Genomic DNA, 16,382 nt, shown 5'->3' with positions numbered 1-16,382 from the left:
GGGGCCCCTTTCAATGAGATCCTCTGAGAGTGTCACAGGGAAACATAATCCTGCCCTGATGGTTATGGAAGGAGGAAAAGGTATTTACTCAGATTCTCTCTCCCGGTGCAGAAATACAGTACAGGTATGGGATCCCTTATCCGGAAACCTGTTATCAAGAAAGCTCCGAATTACGGAAAGCCCATCTTCCACAGATTGCATTTTAATCAAATAATTCAGCATTTTAAAACTGATTTCCTTTTTCTCTGTAATAATAAAACCCGTACACGTACTTGATCCCAACTAAGATATAATTACCCCTTATTGGGGGCAGAACAGTCCTATTGGGTTTATTTAATGGTTACATGATTCCCTTTTCTCTGTAATAATAAAACAGTACCTGTACTTGATCCCAACTAAGATATAATTACCCCTTATTGGGGCAGAACAGCCCTATTGGGTTTATTTAATGGTTAAATGATTCCCTTTTCTCTGTAATAATAAAACAGTACCTGTACTTGATCCCAACTAAGATATAATTACCCCTTATTGGGACAGAACAGCCCTATTGGGTTTATTTAATGGTTAAATGATTCCCTTTTCTCTGTAATAATAAAACAGTAACTGTACTTGATCCCAACTAAGATATAATTACCCCTTATTGGGGCAGAACAGCCCTATTGGGTTTATTTAATGGTTAAATGATTCCCTTTTCTCTGTAATAATAAAACAGTACCTGTACTTGATCCCAACTAAGATATAATTACCCCTTATTGGGGGCAGAACAGCCCTATTGGGTTTATTTCATGGTTAAATGATTCCCTTTTCTCTGTAATAATAAAACAGTAACTGTACTTGATCCCAACTAAGATATAATTACCCCTTATTGGGGCAGAACAGCCCTATTGGGTTTATTTAATGGTTAAATGATTCCTTTTTCTCTGTAATAATAAAACCCGTACACGTACTTGATCCCAACTAAGATATAATTACCCCTTATTGGGGGCAGAACAGTCCTATTGGGTTTATTTAATGGTTACATGATTCCCTTTTCTCTGTAATAATAAAACAGTACCTGTACTTGATCCCAACTAAGATATAATTACCCCTTATTGGGGCAGAACAGCCCTATTGGGTTTATTTAATGGTTAAATGATTCCCTTTTCTCTGTAATAATAAAACAGTACCTGTACTTGATCCCAACTAAGATATAATTACCCCTTATTGGGGGCAGAACAGCCCTATTGGGTTTATTTCATGGTTACATGATTCCCTTTTCTCTGTAATAATAAAACAGTACCTGTACTTGATCCCAACTAAGATATAATTACCCCTTATTGGGGCAGAACAGCCCTATTGGGTTTATTTAATGGTTAAATGATTCCCTTTTCTCTGTAATAATAAAACAGTACCTGTACTTGATCCCAACTAAGGTAATTAATCCTTATTGGAAGCAAAACAATCCTATTGGGTTTGATTAATGTTTTATTGATTTTTTAGTAGACTTAAGGTATGGGGATCCAAATTACGGAAAGACCCCTTATCCGGAATACCCTTGGTCCCGAGCATTCTGGATAATGGGTCCCTTACCTGTATTTTGACCTCAGACCCAGGGAACCGACGTGCCAGTCCCACCATACACAGCTCAAACGAAACATCCAGACTATTACAAATAAATACATTTCTTTTTTTAGCATAATTCTACAAAATGCCACCCGCAACCCAATAATTCCATTTAGTGCCACCTGTACTATTCCTATTGCTACAATAAATTGCATCAATCCCCCCTTGTGTTTTCTTGCAGGATAATGCCCATGGCCTCTCCCTTATAATCACAGTTTTCGCCTTTTAAAGGGCAACTACACTCATAGTCCTGCTACACTTGCAAAGGAATAATTGCGCCTACAAAGTAACAAGAGTTTCGGTTAATTGCTTCTGAATCCATCTGAAATCTTTCAAGTCATTAATCAGGGGGAATATTACGTTTCCCGGTGACTAATTGAAGTGTCAGTTAATTGCCTCTCCACTGGAAATAATTTGCGGAGAGAGGACACAAATGCTCGTTATTAACACCTTAACGGCTCTGTGGATTAACAGCAATCCGATGGCAATCCTGCTGGGGATAGAAATGCCTTGATATACAAGCGGCCATTGCTTATGGGAAATTGCTCCTCTGAGCGCGGAGTCGATGCAGGGGCGGCAGGGAAGGAGGGGGGCACTCCAGTCTCCATTATCCTCTGCCAATACCAACAGCAGGGATGGCGTCAAGCCTCACATTCTGCCTCACTGCTGAGGGCACTTTAGGGCAATTTTATTTTTAAACCTGTACGTTGCAATGCACACAATGCAAGCCAATTATTTCTGTACTGAGAACTACATGTGATCATGTGACTGTGTGTGTGTGTAAATTCTGGTGTATACACAGTGAAAGTGAAAGGAAATTCCCAGCTCCATGTTGTGCTGCCACCAACAGGAGACATTGGGTATGACACACGGATGCCTCTGGTGGGAAGTTGAACTGTTGTAGAGTTGGGAGGTGGGAGTATAACCTTAAATCTGTGACCAAGTTATGAATTGACTGATATCTGGTTGCTAGGGCTCCACATATCCCAGCAATGAGACAAATGTTATAGATGACAGACTGGAAGAAAAATGGGCCTGAACAGAAAAATAATAATAACACTACAATTTTAACCTCAGAATGAATTTGAAAAAAAAAACCCCAAAACACAACAAATCAATAGTTACTTCTATTTAACTTAAAAGTAATTCTAAGATGAGCTTCCCCTTTAAAATAAATACCTTCAAAGCCTCTAATGTGGCCCATAAATATATGATGGGAGTATCTCTTTAAGAATCCATACTGTAGGTTTTCTTTAAAGCAGAGCTGTCCACCTGATTACATGGAGTGGGCTTTTGAGCAGACAAGGGGGGCCATAAAAATCCTTTTTTAAGCTCAACAGCCCTGCTTTAATGTATAGGTATGGGACCTGTTATCCAGAATGCTTGGGACATGGGGTTTACCAGGTAAGGGTCCTTCTGTAATTTGGATCTTCACACCTTAAGTTTACTAAAAAAATTATGTAAACATTAAATAAGCCCAATAGGATTGTTTTGCCTCCAATAAGGATTAATTATATCTTAATACAGGTATCGGACCCCTTATTCAGAAACCCATTATCCAGAAAGGCCATCTCCCATAGACTGCATTTTAATCAAATTATTCACATTTTTAAAAATGGTTTCCTTTTCGTCAGTAATAATAAAACAGTACCTGTACTTGATCCCAACTAAGATATAATTACCCCTTATTGGGGCAGAACAGCCCTATTGGGTTTATTTAATGGTTAAATGATTCCTTTTTCTCTGTAATAATAAAACAGTACCTATACTTGATCCCAAGTAAGATATAATTACCCCTTATTGGGGGCAGAACAGTCCTATTGGGTTTATTTCATGGTTAAATGATTCCCTTTTCTCTGTAATAATAAAACAGTACCTGTACTTGATCCCAACTAAGATATAATTACCCCTTATTGGGGCAGAACAGCCCTATTGGGTTTATTTAATGGTTAAATGATTCCCTTTTCTCTGTAATAATAAAACAGTACCTGTACTTGATCCCAACTAAGATATAATTACCCCTTATTGGGGCAGAACAGCCCTATTGGGTTTATTTCATGGTTAAATGATTCCCTTTTCTCTGTAATAATAAAACAGTACCTGTACTTGATCCCAACTAAGATATAATTACCCCTTATTGGGGCAGAACAGTCCTATTGGGTTTATTTAATGGTTAAATGATTCCCTTTTCTCTGTAATAATAAAACAGTACCTTGTACTTGATCCCAACTAAGATATAATTACCCCTTATTGGGGGCAGAACAGCCCTATTGGGTTTATTTAATGGTTAATTGATTCCCTTTTCCCTGTAATAATAAAACAGTACCTGTACTTGATCCCAACTAAGATATAATTACCCCTTATTGGGGGCAGAACAGCCCTATTGGGTTTATTTCATGGTTAAATGATTCCCTTTTCCCTGTAATAATAAACAGTACCTGTACTTGATCCCAACTAAGATATAATTACCCCTTATTGGGGGCAGAACAAGCCTATCAGGTTTATTTAATATTTAAATGAATTTTTGCAGACTTAAGGTATGAAGATCCAAATTACGGAAAGATCCCTTATCTGGAAAACCTGTACTGCTTTATTATTGCAGAGAAAAAGGAAATACTTTTTAAAAAAATTAATTATTTGATTAAACGGAGTCTAAGGGAGACAGCCTTTCCGTAATTCAGAACTTTCTGGATAACAGGTCCCATACCTGTATCAGGTCAGTGCACTGGTGTCGGTAGCTAACAAGTGACACGGATGAGGCAGTGCTTACACAAACACAGGGAGAGTGCCATCACTCACGCTGAATTATTAATCATCCTGCTGCGAGGCCCAGCGCGTCTCTATTACTATATAAGGAGAGGCTGGCTGGGGGGGAGAGGCACAAGGAGCCAGGTAGCGGCGGCACAGACTGTAACGGACGCCAGTCCTCATTAGGCAAACAATTACAATCTGTGCTCATTAATTGATACTGGTTCCTTAATGGGAAATTAATGGAACACGGCCATCAAGCTTCGTCACGCAAATAAAAGCATAAAAGGAGATGGGAATGACTTTCCTTATCCAGTGAGCTTTCATAGAGTTTGATTCAGGAAACCAGAAGCAGTCCCGGTGTTGGTGAACTACAAATCCCAGCATTCAACAATTATAGAGGTTATAGTTTAACAACATCTAGGCTGCCCCTGGTTGCAAACAACCAACAGGTTTCTTCTGTTTTCAAGGCAATGCAAAAACAACAATATGTCACAGTGGCACAGATCCTATCTGATCCCCCCATTGTAAGCAGCAGTCCTGGCCTGCTTTATGGCTGAGATTCTAGCTATCTGTATAACAGAGCATTCTGTCACAGTGGCACAGATCCTATCTGATCCCCCCCATTGTAAGCAGCAGTCCTGCCCTGCTTTATGGCTGAGATTCTAGCTATCTGTATAACAGAGCATTCTGTCACAGTGACACAGATCCTATCTGATCCCCCCATTGTAAGCAGCAGTCCTGCCCTGCTTTTATGGCTGAGATTTCTAGCTATCTGTATAACAGAGCATTCTGTCACAGTGGCACAGATCCTATCTTGATCCCCCCCATTGTAAGCAGCAGTCCTGCCCTGCTTTATGGCTGAGATTCTAGCTATCTGTATAACAGAGTATTCTGTCACAGTGGCACAGATCTGTCACAGTGCACAGATCCTATCTGATCCCCCATTGTAAGCAGCAGTCCTGCCCTGCTTTATGGCTGAGATTCTAGCTATCTGTATAACAGAGCATTCTGTCACAGTGGCACAGATCCTATCTGATCCCCCCCATTGTAAGCAGCAGTCCTGCCCTGCTTTATGGCTGAGATTCTAGCTATCTGTATAACAGAGCATTCTGTCACAGTGGCACAGATCCTATCTGATCCCCATTGTAAGCAGCAGTCCTGCCCTGCTTTATGGCTGAGATTCTAGCTATCTGTATAACAGAGCATTCTGTCACAGTGGCACAGATCCTATCTGATCCCCCCCATTGCAAGCAGCAGTCCTGCCCTGCTTTATGGCTGAGATTCTAGCTATCTGTATAACAGAGCATTCTGTCACAGTGGCACAGATCCTATCTGACCCCCCCCCCCCAGTGTAAGCAGCAGTCCTGCCCTGCTTTATGGCTGAGATTCTAGCTATCTGTATAACAGAGCATTCTGTCACAGTGGCACAGATCCTATCTGATCCCCCCCCCCCCCATTGTAAGCAGCAGTCCTGCCCTGCTTTATGGCTGAGATTCTAGCTATCTGTATAACAGAGCATTCTGTCACAGTGGCACAGATCCTATCTGATCCCCCCCCCCCCCCCCCATTGTAAGCAGCAGTCCTGCCCTGCTTTATGGCTGAGATTCTAGCTATCTGTATAACAGAGCATTCTGTCACAGTGGCACAGATCCTATCTGATCCCCCCCCCCCCCCCCATTGTAAGCAGCAGTCCTGCCCTGCTTTATGGCTGAGATTCTAGCTATCTGTATAACAGAGCATTCTGTCACAGTGGCACAGATTCTATCTGATCCCCCCTATTGTAAGCAGCAGTCTTGCCCTGCTTTATGGCTGAGATTCTGTCACATTGGCAATAATAAATTAAACCTTTATTTAGGGGATTGTAGCACCAATCATTGCACGCATATAAAACTTTTTTTTAAATTCATTTTAGCACAATAAATAATAACAAACACATAACTCACACTGAGGATACTACGTTTCTTGCAGACACATTATACTGCTTGCTCTTGCATTGCGTAAGTATTCATTAGAGATCCCCGGGGCCCCCGAAACCGGCCCCAGGGAATCTGAACATATTGTACATGTATTTACAATGCACAGCGGTGAAAGAAGTGAGTGTGTGATGATGCAAATGCTGAACTGCACAGTGCAACACAAAGGATTCACTGCTGCACTGCTCAAAGGCATTTATTTGGATATAGTTCAACTACAGGCATGGCATCACCTATCCAGAAATCCACTGGTGCAAAAATACATACTCACGCATTTTGCCAATGAATCCACCCCATGTTTCAGCACCCTGGCCGACACAGTGCCTCTGGGTGCAGACACAGGACAGGGCGAATATAAGCAGAGGGGCTGGTTCTCAAGCTGCTGTGTAGCCATTAGGGCAGTTAAAATAGGGCTAAATGACATAGGTTAAATAGCAGATAACAGGCTCTGTAGTACACCATTGTATTCCTTGGGGCTAATCTGTTATCTGCTATGTAACCTGTGCCTTTTTTCCATTTTTAGACTGAATGGCTACTCCCATGGCTACACAGCAGGATATTTATATAAACTATAGTAGAGTTCCTGAAGTAAACACACCAGTTTTACCAGTGCCGGCAGCAGTACATTATAATTTAATTACTTTAAAAAACGTTTATTTGTTTCCTGTTACTGTTCCCTTAGGGTATGGTGATCCAAATCCCTTATCCAGAAAACTCCAGCACACAAGCATTCTGCATAATAATAGATCCCATAGCTGTATACTGAAACAGGGCAGGGGTACTACAGGGTACAAACGAGGGGCAACAAGTGTAGGACTCTTGCCTGCCTCACTAGCACTAACGCCATACTTGGGACTCACTAGCACTAACACCATACTTGGGACTCACTAGCACTAATGCCATACTTGGGACTCACTAGCACTAACGCCATACTTGGGACTCACTAGCACTAACGCCATACTTGGGACTCACTAGCACTAACGCCATACTTGGGACTCACTAGCACTAACGCCATACTCGGGACTCACTAGCACTAACGCCATACTTGGGACTCACTAGCACTAACGCCATACTTGGGACTCACTAGCACTAACGCCATACTTGGGACTCACTAGCACTAACGCCATACTTGGGACTCACTAGCACTAACGCCATACTTGGGACTCACTAGCACTAACGCCATACTTGGGACTCACTAGCACTAACACCATACTCGGGACTCACTAGCACTAACGCCATACTTGGGACTCACTAGCACTAACACCATACTCGGGACTCACTAGCACTAACACCACACTCGGGACTCACTAGCACTAACACCATACTTGGGACTCATTTCCAATGCTATTTCTGATTCCACTGTTCAAGAGGTTACAGTTTGAAGCAATTGTATTATGTTAAAATTTCGGGCACATATATCTGTGTGACGGTGCCGTTGAGATGTGACACTTGACACAATTGTATTCCTTTCAGAGTAGCCCATGTCAGAGCACATCAATCTCACCCCGAGATCTGAGAGTCCAGACTGGCAGCCAAATTGGTAAGAGTTCCCCATGGGGGATGCTGATAAGATCCCAGCAGGTTATGATTGATGTAAATTTGAACTACAAACCCTCTCTGGAGAGAAGCAGCCTCTGTAGGGAGCCTGTAGTGAAGCCGGTGTGCAGCTTTATAAGGAGCTATCAGCCGCTCTCAGAAACGATTTCCTTAGCACTGTCCAGCAATACTAAGCATGACCCCTAGCTGCCTTTGAGATACAACCAGCAATCGCCTTTGTGATGCCTTTGCGAAGAACAGGATTGCGTATTAGTACTCACTTCGGTCACCGGGTAGTCTGGGAAATTCACCTGCTCGTGCCTACCATGAATTGTATAAAAAAATGTAAAGATACCCCCACTGTAAATGATAAGGATATTAGCAGTTACTGAGGAGTTCTGTGACCATATAAAGGCACAAGGCTGCAGGCTGAGTTATACAGGGAACTCTGAGTATCACTCATGTATTATAAGGGATAATGTACCCCCTACTGTAAATGATAAGGATATTAGCAGTCACTGAGGGGTTCTGTGCCCATATAAAGGCACAAGGCTGCAGGCTGAGTTATACAGGGAACTCTGAGTATCACTCATGTATTATAAGGGATAATGTACCCCCTACTGTAAATGATAAGGATATTAGAAGTCACTGAGGGGTTCTGTATAAACACACGTTGTACCAATAAGAACATATCGAGTGACAGGGAAAGGGGAAAAAAGGATAAATGAAGCCAAAGAGATTCTAGTCTCACCTCCCACTATGGTGTGTGCTTCTTCTCTGTGGAAATCAACTGCCCTGGAGCCTCTTGTGAAAGTCACGGGGCGTCCGGTGAGCCGGTGCTGCTACATCCTGCAGGATCCAACCAAAGGAGCGCGTTAGTACAGCAGCAAGAGATGTGGAAAAGACTACGGTTTCACCAAAAACTGATTTTTGCCTAACGAAAGAAAATACAATTCAAAGTAACTTTCTAATACACATTAAAGGGACACGGTCATGATTCTTATGGGGTACTTTTTATCTCTAAATGACCCTGTTACACAGCAAATAATTCCCTCTGCCATTTAAACTTTTATTCTTGAACCAACAAATGTATTTGTAGCTGTAATATTGGTGTGTAGGCGCCATCTCAGTGCATTGTGCCTGAGTCTGAGCTTTCAGCCAGCGCTACACATTAGAACTGCTTTCAGCTAACCTATTGTTTCTCCTACTCCCATGTAACTGGAGGAGTCCCAAGCCGGACTTGGACTTCTTACTATTGAGTGCTATTCTGATTCCTACTGGGAGCTGCTATCTTGCCCCATGGGAAAATAAGATTACAATGCAGGATTCTGCTGGAGAAGCTCTATTAACTGATGTTTTTTTTTTAGAAAAAACATATTTTCCCATGACAGTAATTACACATTTCAAGTGACTTTTTTTCTATATGTTATTGCAGCTGAAAGTTTATCGCTTTCTGTTCAGTGGGAACAGAATTCAGTTCTATAGTGTGCTTTAGAATAAGAAGGGATTGTTGTCCCCTGTGCCTTGCTAAGCATTCCTATGGCAATCACTCTGCTAATTAATTACATAATTCACTGTAGGATGTCTAACGAGAGACACAGTGTGCCCTGGCCGAATGATAAATCAAGGCCTAGACTGCTGCACGGTGTTGGCAAGCCTTACTGGAGCATCATCTCTTTAGAGGTGAAGGCCAACAACCTGTCATAAACAATCAAACTTTGGCTATTATTGTATAGAACGGCCAGTTCTAATCATTTCAATTAGTCTTCATTATTCGTTTTTCATAGTTTCTGAATTATTTGCCTTCTCCTTCTAACTCTTTCCAGCTTTCAAATGGGGGTCACTCACCCCGGCAGCCAAAAAACTGTTGCTCTATGAGCCTACAGTTCAGTTGTTATTGTTACTTTATATTACTTATTTTTCTATTCAGGCCCTCTCCTATTCATATATCAGTCTTTCATTCAAACCACACTCTGGTTGCTAAGGTAATTTGGATCCTGGCAACCAAATAGCCGCCGAAACTCAAAGCTGGAGAACTGCCGAACAAAAACTGAAATAACTGAAAAACTACAAATAATAAAAAATGAAGACCAACTGCAAATTGTCTCGGAATATCACTCTCTACATCATAGTGAAAGTTACATACATACATTATAGAAGGTGGTCTGTAGCCAGCCAGATTTCCTGCTGGCCCAATGGCTAAATGAAAGTACTTTAGATACCGATGGAGAAGGGCACCATCTATGAAGGCCAATCAGCTGCTGTCTATGAACAGCTTTAGTGCCCCGAATTATTATTTTGCCAACACAGAGATGCCAACCCTCATCTCTCAGCAGCTCAGCGAGCCAAAATCAACAGTTTCACAGCCATCTTTGGTTTGTTTAGTGAGAAACATGACTCACCAGTAAATCTAATGGAAATAAAATAAAGGAGGGTGGGGGGGCAGAGTGAAAAAGAACAACCGTCTCACCTTTCCAGGCAGGAGAATTTCTTAGTGTTGGGAAAACATGATTAATACCCCAATTATCGAAGCCTTTATTTTGTGACTTTCTGCTGTCGCTGCCTGCAGACTTCCCTGAAACCCAATCACCGCTGTTAATTTAGCTTGGCAAAACACAAAAACACATCAATACCCGCGGCAAGGCCTTCTCTATTCCCTTACACAGGGATCTTAATGCACAAAAACATACCGGGGGACTTGCTTCTAATCAGAGGTGTTCATGTTGGTGCCAGGTCGTATTATGTGTGGGTTTCATAATACTCTGCACATTGAGCTCAAAGCCCAAAGTAATGCAATTATGATTCTCAATGATTTCAATGCATTTCAATCACGCGATCATAAGCAGCAACTTTATTATACTTTTTCCAAAAAATCCAAAATGATTATATGCGTCTCTAAATAAGCAGTGAATGATTGGGGGTACAGTATATCACTGCCCATAGAGCACTTACATTCCTGGTGCTACAGGGCCAAACGACCGAATTAGTCCGATATTACCCACTTGTAGATGGGGATATGGGGAGAAGATCCGCTCTCTTGGCGATGTCGCCAAGTGAGGGAATTTTAGCGTGTATGGCCACCTTAAAGGGACCTTACATCAGGCCAGGACTGGCAATCTGTGGGTTGGCTGCTGTAAGATGCCATAAACACTCACAAGTTATTGGGCTGGTGGGGGAATGTTTGGGCCAGGGCCTTTTGAAATGCCAGGGCCTGATGACATACCAGTCCTGGCCTCCCTTGCAGAGTAGACATCCCCAAGAATTAAACTGAAGCTTCCATAAGTACCCGGCAAATTAATCACTAAAGGTGGCCATACATGGGCAGATTTAAGCTGCCGATTCGGGCCCTCCAGACCCCATGATGGGCCTACCCGACCGATATATGGCCAAAAATTAGCCTGGTGTCAATCGGGAAGGTTTGATTTTTCCATCAGATTGGGGAGCGCGTTGGCTTATTGATACAGTCCTCGTTCCAATGTTTCCTATTCCCATTGTTGTGATTTGATTGTTTGGCCAAACAAGCGGATCTTGTGGCCGCCTTAAGTCGCTTTAGGGCTTATTTACATCCACAAATGCAGTGGGCAACTTGCACTTGTCCCCAAAAGAACATTTTATTTTATTACCCGGTGCCCATACGATCTAGGCCTTGGCCCGTTGCAATATCCGGTTTATGACTAAACCAGTTCCAGAGATGACTTTGCCATTACCCAACAAACAGGACATGAGCGGAAGTTGGGAGACGTGCATTAAGGTAAAGCCGAGCAAACAAAGCCAGCGCGCCTCACTTTCATAAATATTCATCCCCGCCATACCTCACTGGAGATCTAATGGAAATTTGCACATCAGTCTGGGTATTGTAATGAGTTCTCCGAAAGGTACAATGAAAAGGAAGCAAGATGAATGAGATTCTTTCAGCAGGCGAGAGAGATAGGGGCAAATATACACTCAGATTTATAAATATGTATCGGTATAGAGTCTCCCATCCCCTGCTCAGAGGAAATTGCCCTTCTTCAGGCCTCCGGTGAGGGAAGAGCTCAAAGCAATGAGATGTCACGCATGGACACACAGATTCATGGATATCATCTCCCGTCATCAGCCACAAAATATAATTAAACCTCAAACACAGTGGGAACCAGATCCATCTTGCTAAATGTACAAGCAGAGCTGTGTTTTTATATAAACACCCAAAAACCAGTGCCTAGGACAGTATAGTATACAAAAAGTTTCCCCTGGCCCACCACGAGAGCCCAGGGCGAGGGAGTTACCCCTCTCTTCCATGATCGGCACTTGCACAGGTTACGTCATACAAATAAGTCTCAGCAGCCCTGGGAAGGGGCATGGAAATCCTTGAGAGGGCTTCAGCCTCCAGCCTCCAGGTCTGTGTCAGGTCCTAAAACCAAGCAAAAGACACACAACACAGCCCCAGAACAAACTGCTATGCTCGTCTCCATTTTTAGAACATGATCATTTTGTTGGGGTTTGTGGGAGTAAAGGTGGCCATATACTATGGGGCCCATTCATTAAAGCATGACTGACCATGAATGAGAAAAAATCGTATTTTTTCTAGTTGTTAGAACTTTTCGTATTGACCACAATAATATTGTGAAAATAGTACGACTCTTTTGTGGTTCTCGTTAAATTCCTCTAAAAAGTTGTATTTTTCGCAAAAATTAAGACCATTTCGGATTCATTTGAGCTTCGGTATCGTGACTTTCCTTGGGGCAGGTTGAAGCTGCAGAGTGCCATTGAGCCCTATGGGAGACTTTCCTTGGGCCGGGTTGGAGCTGCAGAGTGCCATTGAGCCCTATGGGAGACTTTCTTTGGGCCGGGTTGGAGCTGCAGAGTGCCATTGAGCCCTATGGGAGACTTTCCTTGGGCCGGGTTGGAGCTGCAGAGTGCCATTGAGCCCTATGGGAGACTTTCCTTGGGCCGGGTTGGAGCTGCAGAGTGCCATTGAGCCCTATGGGAGACTTTCCTTGGGCCAGGTTGGAACTGCAGAGTGCCAGTGAGCCCTATGGGAGGCTTTCCTTGGGCCGGGTTGGAGCTGCAGAGTGCCATTGAGCCCTATGGGAGGCTTTCCTTGGGCCAGGTTGGAGCTGCAGAGTGCCATTGAGTCCTATGGGAGACTTTCCTTGGGCCGGGTTGGAGCTGCAGGGTGCCATTGAGCCCTATGGGAAGCTTTCCTTGGGCCGGGTTGGAGCTGCAGAGTGCCATTGAGCCCTATGGGAGACTTCCCTTGGGCCGGGTTGGAGCTGCAGAGTGCCATTGAGCCCTATGGGAGACTTTCCTTGGGCCGGGTTGGAGCTGCAGAGTGCCATTGAGCCCTATGGGAGACTTCCCTTGGGCCGGGTTGGAGCTGCAGAGTGCCATTGAGTCCTATGGGAGGCTTCTAAAATCATGCATTGAAGGTTCAAAGCCAGAAAGGTTTTCCTGCCGTTTACGATCGTTCGGATACGAAAATTTCATGACTTTTGTACGGCCAAGAAAAGAATTTTGACGCAAAAGAAATTATTGTTGTTACTCCAATCGTGCGTTTAATTGGCAAAAACCTCTTGTTAGGCGAGGTCACCAAACGAGTGGATCTTTCCCCCGATAAGGTGGGTATATAACACTAAAGTATATAAGACTAAACTCTGAACGTGTATGGCCACCTCTACAAAGGGAAATAAGCTGCCAAATTGGTCCGAAGGACCCACAAAGGGTGAATTCTTACACTCGAGCAAATTCAACTACACCCAGGCTGGGGCAATAGCTCCAGGCACAGACACTACAATCAGATTTTTGAAGCGCTCATGCACTTATCCGAAGGCCTGTGTAGCCTAGATCTGCACAAGGCTGGATCACAAGCCCAGACAAAGCCTGGGGAGTCGTTATTGTCCTCTGCGGTTAGTTGGAAGCCATTTACAGCAGCTGCTGTTCTCTAGGGCCAATGTGAAGCCCGGGCGATGATTTGCTTTTCGTGGTTTGATTTACAGCGAGTGGCACAATGCTCCTCTGTACTGGGTAGGAAATCTCTCCTTCCTGGAAAAAGATCTAACTGTAATCGCATTACTGTAACATGAGTGACAATATTAACCCCGTCACCCTAATGTAGCATTGCTATGGCCTCGTCGGTGCCTGACACTACTACAGGGATACCAACGCTACAATACTTCTACTCCATACTATTTAGTTGGCATGGCTTTGATATTTGGGGCTGCAATATCCAAAATAAAGGTTTTGGGAAGGGCTTTCCCCAGATTAGTTGGTAGCCTCTGCACGGGGTCAAAATAGTAGCCTCCCTTAGTGGGGATCATTCAGCTAATAATCACATGGGAGCCGAAGATTCGATAGGTTTGGGCTCACTATTTGGGCCGCCTAATCATGTAAAGATCCTGCCTTGCCTATAAAGTCCATCTTCCTGTGCATGGCCAGCAGCGGTCCCCTGAAGATCATTGGCCGGGGGCTTAAAGACTGGATCATCCCAGACTGGCCCAGTGTGTTGGTGGCCAGTTTAGGTAAAGTTCTGCCCATTAGGAGCATCCATGCTTTAGCGTTAAAGGAGTTGTACACCTTTACGTTTACTTTTAGTATGGCCTATTCTTAGCAACTTTTCGACTGGTCTTCATTTTTTATCATTTTTTAATTATGTGCCTGCCTCTTTCCAGCTTTTAAATGGGGGTCACTGACCCCGGCAGTGAACGAACGAATGTTCTGCAACAATTTTATTGTTATTGTTACTTTTTATTACTTATCTTTCTATTCAGGCCCTCTCCTATTCATATTCTACCACATTCAAACCACTACCTGGTTCCTAGGGTAATATGGACCCTAGCAACTGCTAAAATTCCAAACTGAAAAAGCAGCTGAATAAAAAGCCTTAAGGGGTGGATCATTTTTAGTATGTTATAGAATGGGGAATTCTAAGCAACTTGTCAGTTGGTCTTCATTATTAAAATTTTATCATTGCCTACTTTTTCTAACTCTTTGCAGCTTTTAAATGGGGGGTCACTGACCCCAGCAGCCAAAAATCCATTACTCTGTGAGGCCACAATTTTACGGTTATTGTTGCTTTTAATAACATATCTTTCTATTCAGAACTTCAAACCCCTGCCTGGAACCTGGCATGATGGGACCGGGCATGATGGGACCTGGCATGATTGGACGGAACGTGATGGGACCGGGCATAATGGGACGGAACATGATGGGACCGGGCATGATGGAACAGGGCATGATGGAACAGGGCGTGATGGAACGGGGCGTGATGGAACGGGGCGTGATGGAACGGGGCGTGATGGAACGGGGCGTGATGGAACGGGGCGTGATGGACCGGGGTGTGATGGACCGGGGTGTGATAGGACCGGGCGTGATAGGACCGGGCGTGATAGGACCGGGCGTGATAGGACCGGGCGTGATAGGACCGGGCGTGATGGAACGGGGCGTGATGGAACGGGGCGTGATGGGACGGGGCGTGATGGGACGGGGCGTGATGGGACGGGGCGTGATAGGACGGGGCGTGATAGGACTGGGCATGATTTGGGCTTATAGGGGCGCTGCACACAAAAACAGTTTTTTGTATAGTGAATGAAAATGTCATTCTAAGCCACTCTCTAATATACACTAATTACACATTTTTAAAATATTTTTAACCTGGAAGAGAACGGACTTCTGCTACATAGTGTCAAGAGTCAGAACCAGAGAGTGCGAAGGGATAAACAAACACTGCTGCTTGCAGTCACTTTAAACGGACTGAAAATGTTTCAGCGGGGTAAGTACAGTCACTTACCCCACACAGAAAGTGTTACACTGACACAGACCCACACTGACAGTGACACTAACACACAGACCCACACTGACAGTGACACTAACACACAGACCCACACTGACAGTGACACTAGCACACAGACCCACACTGACAGTGACACTAGCACACAGACCCACACTGACAGTGACACTAACACACAGACCCACACTGACAGTGACACGAATACACACAGACCCACACTGACAGTGACACTAACACACACAGACCCACACTGACAGTGACACTAACACACACAGACCCACACTGACAGTGACACTAACACACACAGACCCACACTGACAGTGACACTAACACACACAGACAGATAGTGACAGTGACACCCCAATAGTGCCAGTAACAGATAGTGACAGTGACACACAGATAGTGACAGTGACACACAGATAGTGACAGTGACACACAGATAGTGACAGTGACACACAGATAGTGACAGTGACACACAGATAGTGACAGTGACACACAGATAGTGACAGTGACACACAGATAGTGACAGTGACACACAGATAGTGACAGTGACACACAGATAGTGACAGTGACACACAGATAGTGACAGTGACACACAGATAGTGACAGTGACACACAGATAGTGACAGTGACACACAGATAGTGACAGTGACACACAGATAGTGACAGTGACACACAGATAGTGACAGTGACACACAGATAGTGACAGTGACACACAGACAGTGACACACAGATAGTGACAGTGACATACTGAT

General features: G+C 43.8%; 1 protein-coding gene across 2 annotated transcripts in view; it reads right to left on the bottom strand.

Moving 5' to 3' along the window:
- Positions 1 to 16,382, bottom strand: part of sgms1 (sphingomyelin synthase 1) — a 105,097-nt gene that overhangs the window by 85,261 nt on the left and 3,454 nt on the right. For both annotated transcript variants that reach the window (XM_012966487.3, XM_012966488.3), the window contains exon 2: positions 8,614 to 8,711. The gene's annotated coding sequence lies outside the window, so the exon portion shown is untranslated. The remainder of the gene's footprint in view (positions 1 to 8,613; positions 8,712 to 16,382) is intronic.

Source organism: Xenopus tropicalis, chromosome 7 (assembly GCF_000004195.4).
Source record: "Xenopus tropicalis strain Nigerian chromosome 7, UCB_Xtro_10.0, whole genome shotgun sequence".
NCBI classification, from domain to species: domain Eukaryota; kingdom Metazoa; phylum Chordata; class Amphibia; order Anura; family Pipidae; genus Xenopus; species Xenopus tropicalis.
Note: the sequence above shows the minus strand (reverse complement) of the source record. Positions and strands in the feature narration are given on the sequence as shown.